Raw genomic sequence first — 8,695 nt, 5'->3', positions numbered from 1 at the left:
CCCAGTGTCTTCTTTGTGTGGGTGGGTGAGAAGGTGGAGTGGGAGTCTCTGTGATTATCCCAAGCACAGACACCTGGAGTTTCAGCTGAGGGATGGGTGGTGATTTGGTCACGGTCTTACTTCAGTACAGAAAGAATCTAAAGTAGGATTAATACCTTGACTTCCTGATCTCTAAGATAGACGGTAACTGTCCCTTGCTCCTGGTCAAGGGGTAAAAGCAAATGATAGCTGATGAAAAACTCACATGCTTCATTGTCAGGATGGTGGAAGGAAGGCTCTCAGCACATTGGGTGGACCACCTCTACTGCACTCATGGGAGGACGTGGATAAGAATTACAGCACACGTGGAAGAATGAGTTCTCAAAAGACGAACTGAAAATTATTAACGATCATAGAAAAGGGTCTCCAAGTCACTAATAATAAGAGAAGTACAAATCAAAACAACTCTGAAGTTTTACCCTACACTCTGCAAATTGGCAAAGATAACAAAAGATGAGAACGGTCAGTGGTGGCAGGGTTGTAAAAAGAGAGACACATTATTTTTTTTTTGATAACTGAAACAATGACATTTAATGGGAGCTGGGGGCATGGTTACAATTACAAAGTCCAACACAAAACAAGGACAGGGAACTGGGGGGGAAGGTTACAAAATAAAGGGATCAACAGTAGGGTCTGGAAGGAAAGATGGTCCAGAGATGCCTGAGCCAGGCTAATACGGCCTCTCCCGTCTGTCTTGTCTGTGTTCACCCCTTGAGTCCATCTTGCCAGGTCCAAAGCCACCTCTGTTCCCTCCACCCGGCCCCCTCGGAATTCCCCACGGTCTCCGCCTCTGCCTCAGTACCCTCCACGGTCATAGCCAGCTCTGCCACCTCTCTGATCATCTCCAAAATTACCCCCCATGTGAGAGCCTCCAGGGCCACCTCCAGGTCCATCAGGTTTAGGTGCCTTACACTGGTTATACTCGTTCCTCCAAGAAAAGTTCATATTCTCACATATGGGATTAGGACACTTCCAATCTCCAGCTCTCTGCTGCCCTCCACCACCACCCCCTCCACTAGGGAATCCTCCTCGGCTGCCAACACCACTGCCACCACCTCCAAAGCCCCCGCAGTCCATGGGTCCTCCACGCCTATGGCCACCACGTCCATAGCCACCTCCTCAGTTAAAGTCTGCTGTTCTAGCCACAAAGGAGACTTTAATGGGGTTTCCAGAAAATTCTTTGCCATCAAATCAATCAATGGCTGCCTTGGCAGAGGGTGGATCATCAAATGATACTGTAGCCTCTCCTTTCAGCTTTCCTGTCTCTCTGTCTGTATACAAGTTGATCATAGGCTGCCCTGTCTTCTTATTAGTCTTAATAATGCCAATTTGCTTGAAGTAATCTGCCACAGACTCAATATTAACATTCTCCCCCAAGCCTTGGACGAAGGTGGTATTATTATCAGAATTATCCTGTTCAGAGTCACGGCGTGATCCTTGGTCCCTGGGTCCACCAAATTTATTGAAGCCACCACGGTCACTTCCGCCCATGCCACCTCTGCCTCCACGGCCACCTCCATGACTTCTGGCCTCATAGCCACCACTGCTACAGTTATAGCTGCCTCCGCCACCCCGTCCTCTTCCCCCTCGGTCCTGCTGGCTACCCCCACAGCTGCTGCTGCTACCACCTCCACTCTGGTCCTGGCTGCCATAGCCACCACTTCCACCACTCGTAGATGACTGATCTTGGCCATAGCTACCTCCACCACCTCCACCACCCCCACTGCTGCTGTTATACTGGTTCTGCTGGCCATGTCCCTGAGGGGGATTGTAGCTTTGTTGCTGTCCATAGGAGCTTTGCTGTCCACCACAGCCAGACTGCTGACCATAGCCCTCACTCTGGGGCTGCCCGTAGCTACTTCTCTGGGAGCTGCTACCATAGCTCCCTGAAGTGCTGCTGGGGGCTGGTGCTGTAGCTGGGATAGGATGATTGCTGACCATAAGAAGGTTGGGAACTCTGGCTGCTGCCATAGGCCCTGGTTGAACCATGTCCTTGGGGAGCTGACTGAGTACCATAGCCTGTGCTCTGAGTTTGTCCATAGGAGGGGCCATAGCTGCTCTGACCATAGCCTGAGGTATCAGCTGACTGGCCATAACCACTGTAGCTCTGTTGGGAATAGCCTTGTCCAGGCTGGGTAGGGTAAGCCCCATAGCTTTGTGTGGCTTGCTGAGTGTACTCGTTGGAGGCCATGTCCACGCACGCGCAACCAGCTGCCGAGCAACAGGAAATAGAAGGCAGCTGACCACCAACACCTCGAAGACTGAGAGACACATTGTTAATACACTATCAATGTAGCTGTGAGTTGGTCTAGCCCAGGGGTAGGGAAACTGCAGCCTCAAGGCCACAGGTTCCCAACCCCTGCTAGCCATTCTAGAAAGCAATTTGGGATTATGCTAAGTGACTAAAATAGCTATGTGTTTCGACCCAAAGATCCTACTGCTATTCATAGAATTGCTGGATCATATATTTAGGGCTAGAAGAGACCACAGAGGATACCAAGTAGAAGCCCTTCATTTTACAAATGAGGAAACTGAGGATCATAAAGGTCATAAACATCTGATGCAATATTTGAACCTGAGGTCTTCTCTAACTCCAAATCTTATGTCTTTTCCTTTATACCTTGCTGTTTTGAGCTGCATATGCTGCTAAGAAAGTAAAAAGCTGTTCATAATAGCATGAGAAACAATATGGCAAAGTGGATAGAGAACTCACCTTGGAACCAAAAAGATATGGATTCAAGGCCCACATCTGACACCATATTGACTATGTGACCCTGGGCAAGTCACTTACCCTCTCCATGCAGATAAGCTGCTGACCTGCTTTAGTAGGTGTACTTTCCTCATCCTAGAGTTACTTAAATCATTGAAATCACAGGTTCAATCCCTATTGCTACTCCTATCAGCATTTTTTGTGGCAGCAAATAATTAGAAACAAAGTCAATGCCAATCAATTACAGCATGGCCAAATGAATTGTGGTATATGCGTACAATATGTTACTGTACCATAACACATAATAAGTACGGAGAATTCAGAGAAGCATAGGAAGATTTATTATGAACTGATGCAAAGGGAAATGAACAGGACCACAAGAACCCTTTACAATGATTCCAGCAATGTAAATGGATAGAACAACGGAAAACAAGGAAATTGGATTCTGTGTAATTATAATGACCAAGCCTAGCTTTGGAGAAGGATCGGAAAAAAAGCACTTTCCTCCATTCCTTGCAGACTTGGGGGTCTAGAGCTATGGAATGTCATATTTGCAATTAGATGTGGTTGGTATGTTGATGGACTTTGCTGATTTCAGGGAAGGCTCACTGTGAAGGGGAGTTCACAGTGCTGTCCCCTATGGAAAGCTATATTTGGAAAGGAAGGTGAAATAGATAGATAGATAGATAGATAGATAGATAGATAGATAGATAGATAGATAGATGGATGGATAAATAGATGGATAACAGGTAGATGGATGTTAGATAGATGGATAGATAAATACAAATGGAAGGAAGGAAGGAAGCAAGGAAGGAGGGAAGGAATAATTTCTTAACGATGGACAGCCTCAGATCAGCTTCTCTCTGCTCCCTTGGACAGAGTACCCACATGGATGAGATCACAGATTCAACAGAGTAGTGAGTATCCTCACTCTCTCTACTATTCCTTTCCCTTCCATAGAAAAAGGAGACAATTAGGTTTTGGAGAAAGACATGCCCAGCTGCCCAGCCTGGAATGGACATTCAGAAAGAAGCCACTGCAAAAGCTGCTCTGCCTCTTTTTTCTCTCCTCCTCCCCCACAACCCACTCCATCCTCCTCTTCCCGGGCTCTGTGCTGTCCAGCCCTGGTCCTCTGAGCCAAGTCAGCCAACACTGACAAATTATCTGGCAGTTTTTATAATGCAGACAAACATTCACCGGGGACTCTGATGAAACCGCCAGCCTCATTTTCACTTGTGACTTTAGCCAGATTTGATTATGCACTGAAAGACTTTAATTTAGCCTGACCGTGATTATATTTGGCTTAAATATTGACAGTGAAGGAAAGGTGTCGAGGCAACCCTCTTTGGCTGGCCAGAACCCAAATAGCCCCCATCCCCATAGACCCACTTTAAGGTGCATGGGTTACAAAAACAGGACTGCCCTGGGACACCAAAGACAACACCCCACTCTGTGTCCTGTTCCATCTCAAACAACATGAAAAGGCACTTGGGGAGAGGCCCAAGCTGAGGGAGGGAAGAACATGTGAAATGGTTTTGAATGGGAGGATTGTACTCAACCCCCCTTGAGCACTGACTGGAGCCTTGTCCTACAAGGAAAGGGGCAATTATGCTGATTTCCCTGCTGAGAATAAAATGGCCAGAAAGATGAATATTATTTTTAGTTTTGGGGTCCAGAACACAGTCTCCAATGCGGTCGTTCCTCTGAGAGATAAAGGCCTATGTCATCACGGCTCACAGGCCGCTCTGCAAACATGTCCTCAGGCCTTCTAACTTAATGGCGCCCACGTCATGGGCCAGAAACCAAGCCCCAGAGGGTGGCTAAATCTCATCTGTGACCTTCCACCCTTCAGGACAGGGATGAAAGTCCCATTATTGCGCATTCGGCCTCCATTCATTTTACCTCTCCCAAACCCTCTTAATCCTAGTGCCTTCCCTCTGTTCATCATTGCTTATTTTTCCTGCACATGGCTTGCTTTGTAGATATTTTGTTTCTATGTTGTCTCCCCCATTAGATTGTAAGCTCCTTGAGGGCAGAATCTGTCTTTTGGCAATTTGTATCCCCAGCACTTAGCACAGGGCCTAGCACATAGTAGGCACTTAATAAATGTTTATCAATTGATTGATTATTATTATTATTAATAATAAACCCAGGAAGGTCTAGATATGTATATAAGTGATGGGGTCATGGGATCTGAACCTCTAAAAGGAAAAGACCATGTCTTTGGGATCTGGACCCCTAAAAGGAAAAGCCCCTGAACTTTCCCACAAATTTCAGCAGCTCAGATCCCTGGCATTCTCCTAAGGCATGGACATGTTTCTTTCAGTCTTGTGAGGGGGGAGGGAGGTGCCCCCAGACACATTTGATTCCATCTTAATGGGAAACTCCCAGTATAGAAACTGCTTTGTGCCGGTACAGATGGGCACCAGTGTATAATTTATAGTCTCAGAGAGATGCCAAAGACAGTGGGAGCTTGAGTTGCTCATCACTGCCACACAGCTCAGTGCTGACCAGACACAGGATTTGAACTGAGGCTTTCTTGACAAGGCCAGCAGCCTGCTCACTAAGCCACACTGCCTCAGACAATGACACCACCACCACCACTTCTCCTTTTGTCATTGTTGAGTCACGTCCAACTCTCTGTGACCCCATTTGGGGTTTCCTTGGCAGAGATACTGGAGGGGTTTGCCATTTCCTCCTCCAGCTCATTTTACAGAGGAGGAAACTGAGGCAAACAGAGTGAAGTGACTTGCCCAGGGTCACACAGCTAACAGGTGTCTGAGGCCAGATCTGAACTCAGGAAGATGAGTTTTCCCGACTCTAGATCCAGGGCTCTGTCCACTGCACCACCTCACTGCCCAACCTCACTGCCCACCACGAGCACCACCAGTACCACTAGTAGCAGCAGTAGCAGCAGCAGCAGTAGCAGTAGTAGTAGTGGTAGTAGTAATAATAATAATAACTAGGTGGCGCAGTAGATAGAGCACTGGCCCTGGATTCAGGAGGACCTGAGTTCAAATCTGACCTCAGACATATAACACTTACTAGCTGTGTGACCCTGGGCAAGTCACTTAAACCCACTGCCTAGCCAAAAAACAAAAATAATAATAATAACAATAACTTACATTTATATAGCATTTAAATATTGCAAAGTATTTTACACGCATTGAATAAAGGAACGATTGAAAAAGCATTTAGTAAGTGATTATTATGCCCCAGGCACAGTGCCAAGTGAAAGAGATACAAATAAGAAAACAAGACAATCCCTGACCTCAAGGGGCTTATATTCTAACAGGGAAAAACAACATATATGGGTTGTGGTGGCAAGGGAGGGGGTGTTTTGGTCTGGGAAGTCTGGGAAGATGAGTGGAATCACAAAGCAGTTGATGGACAGGACCTGCCCAAGAATTGCCTTGATTAGTACCTCTAGAGCTTCAGGTGGAAGTGAGATAGAGGGAAGACTGTGGCCCCATGGCTAGGCATGAAATGGTAGGTCTGGAGAGCAGAGCAATGGATATGGGTAAGGTGTGTCTAAAGAAGGTGACCTCTCACCTGTCAGGGCCCTAGCAAGGGCCCAAGGCCAGTTAAGAGGTGGAAGACCAACATGGCGGGCCACTAGAGAGTTTACAGAGTGCTTCATATGTTGTGGTGGTGGGCTTCCTGATTCCAGGCCCCACGCTCTATTCACTGTGATCTGTCCGTCGCATCATATAGGTGCCCTAATCTTATTTTACCCTCTCAAAAACCCTGTGAGCTCATCAGAGCAGGTTATTATTATCCCCATTATACAGGTGAGTAAACAGAGACTTAAAGCTGGAATGACAGTGACCAAGGTCACCAGCAAGTTATTGCAGAGCTGAGACTAGAACCCAGTTTCCCAATCCTGGGCTTTATTCTGCCTTGAACCAACTGAGGGCAGCTGTATTTAGGGAAGCTCGTTTCCATATGCACTTGATTTAATTCAAGAAACATCTGTAAAGCCCTACTGTGTACTGGCTGCTGGGTAAGCAATGACCAGATAACCCTGCCTTTAAAGAGACTCCATTCCACTACACAAAGGTATGACAACCACACAGGTAAGTTAGGCAGAAGACAGAGATTTCCTTCAACTTTGAGGCTCCTCAGATATGAGTGGAAAAGATGCACAATTTTCTCCAGTTAGGGATTTCCCTGAGGTAGGCTGCCATAGTCAAGATTCAGAGTTTTGTTTTTTTCTTAAGCATTTTATTATAGCAAACTCAGACAATGTTCAGTCATTTGTATTACCCAGAGGACTTTTGTTTACTGTTTCTGCTTTGGGAGAAAAGAAAGGGAAGCTCTCTGCAATCTGTGATGAAGTGTTTTTTGCAACAGTAGGCATAGACACTTCCTATTACCTTTTGATCTATTTTTAATTTACAGCAAGGGTGCATTTGAAGTGGATTTTTTGCAGGCCAGGTCAAAATTGGAAAGGACGTTAAAGTCTGCTGAGTCTGACTTTATCATTTTACAGGTAAAGGAATTGAGAATAAGAGAGAGAAAAGGAAATAACAGTGCCAAGTTTCAAAGCAGGAGTATTTTGTTGAATGTTTAACAACTAGCTCTCAGAAAGGCAGGACACCCTTTTAAATTTAATCTGTATTAATAACATGTTCTCCAACACTTTCTTAATTCTAGACAATCACTAAAACAATAGATTCAGCAGTGATTTGTAGATGTCCAAAGTGTAAATGCACCCACTGGAAATTTAACAAGCGGCTCACCTGAGCCAATGGCCTTGTTTGACAGACGAGGAAACCAGGGCCCAGAAGTTAAGGGATGAGCCCCACTTCACTCAGGGAGTCAGTGGTAAAGCCAAGACCAAAGCCCAGGTCTTCTTACTCTCCAACTCATGGTCTTTTCACCATCCTGCTAGCGAGGTTACCTTCCACTCACTCTGTAGAGGCCTTCTACATATGCGTCAATGTTTGCACACTGTCTCCCCAATAGATTGTGAGCTCCTTGAGGGGCTGGGACTGTTTCTGTCTTTGTATTACCAGTGCTTAGCACAGTGCCTGGCACATTCAGTCACGTCTGACTCTCTGTGATCCCATTTGGGGTTTCCTTGGCAGGGATACTAGAGCAGTTTGCCATTTCCTTCTCCAGCTCATTTTACAGGGGGGGAAACTGAGGCAAACAGGGTGAAGTGACTTGCCCAAGGTCACATGGCTACTAAGTGTCTGGGGTCTTCCTGACTCCAGCACTCTACCCACTGAGCCACCTAGCTGTCTTGCTCGACACATATAGCAGGTGCTTAACAGATACTGTTGACTTGATACTGCCCTGTTTTAAAGTGTGAAAAGCAGTTTTCTCACAGCAACCCCACAAAGTAGGTAGTGTAAGCTTTGTTATCCCCATTTTACAGATAAGGAAACTGAAGCTTAGAAAGTTTAAGTAACTCACCCAAGGCCACTTAGCTCTTGTGTTAGAGTTGGAATAAAAGCCTCAGTCTCTTGACTCTCAGAACAACGGACTTTTCCCAACAACATACTTCTTCATTTATCATCAAAGCTGAGTCAGACATGGGTCTCGTTGAGTCTTCTGCGATAACTAAAATAGAAAGCTAAAATCCTTAGCCAACTCTGGAAAAAAAAATAGAAAAGCAAAGAAAATAGAAAGCCCAAATACCTTCCTGGCATTGGTTTAAAGGGAGCCACAAAAAATAAATCCTATTACATTTGAATGGCTACCAGTGCCCTTTGAAATTCTGATTGGCCCTGCTAATTTCAAAAGGCTAAGTCTAATTACTTTCCCTGTGGAGCCGCTGCTGGAGTAGAATCCAAACCGTACCCAAGAATCCTGAGCCAAATCAGTCAAGAGAGGAGAGAGAAGAAGAATGGGGGATGACCGTTCCTGGGCATGGCGGAGGTAGATCAGAAACCAAGGCTCCTGGGAATTAAGAAGGCTGAAGAACTGGGATGCCTGGGT

At 45.9% G+C, this 8,695-nt stretch overlaps 1 pseudogene; it reads right to left on the bottom strand.

Annotated features, from left to right (window-relative positions):
* Positions 1-587: 587 nt before the first annotated feature.
* Positions 588-2,272, bottom strand: LOC110214024 (RNA-binding protein FUS pseudogene; annotated as a pseudogene).
* Between the last annotated feature and the right edge of the window lie 6,423 nt (positions 2,273-8,695).

This window comes from Phascolarctos cinereus, unplaced genomic scaffold, assembly GCF_003287225.1.
Source record: "Phascolarctos cinereus isolate Bilbo 61053 unplaced genomic scaffold, phaCin_HiC Scaffold_3;HRSCAF=262, whole genome shotgun sequence".
In the NCBI taxonomy this organism is placed as follows: domain Eukaryota; kingdom Metazoa; phylum Chordata; class Mammalia; order Diprotodontia; family Phascolarctidae; genus Phascolarctos; species Phascolarctos cinereus.
This window is presented reverse-complemented; position numbering and strand designations above follow the sequence as displayed.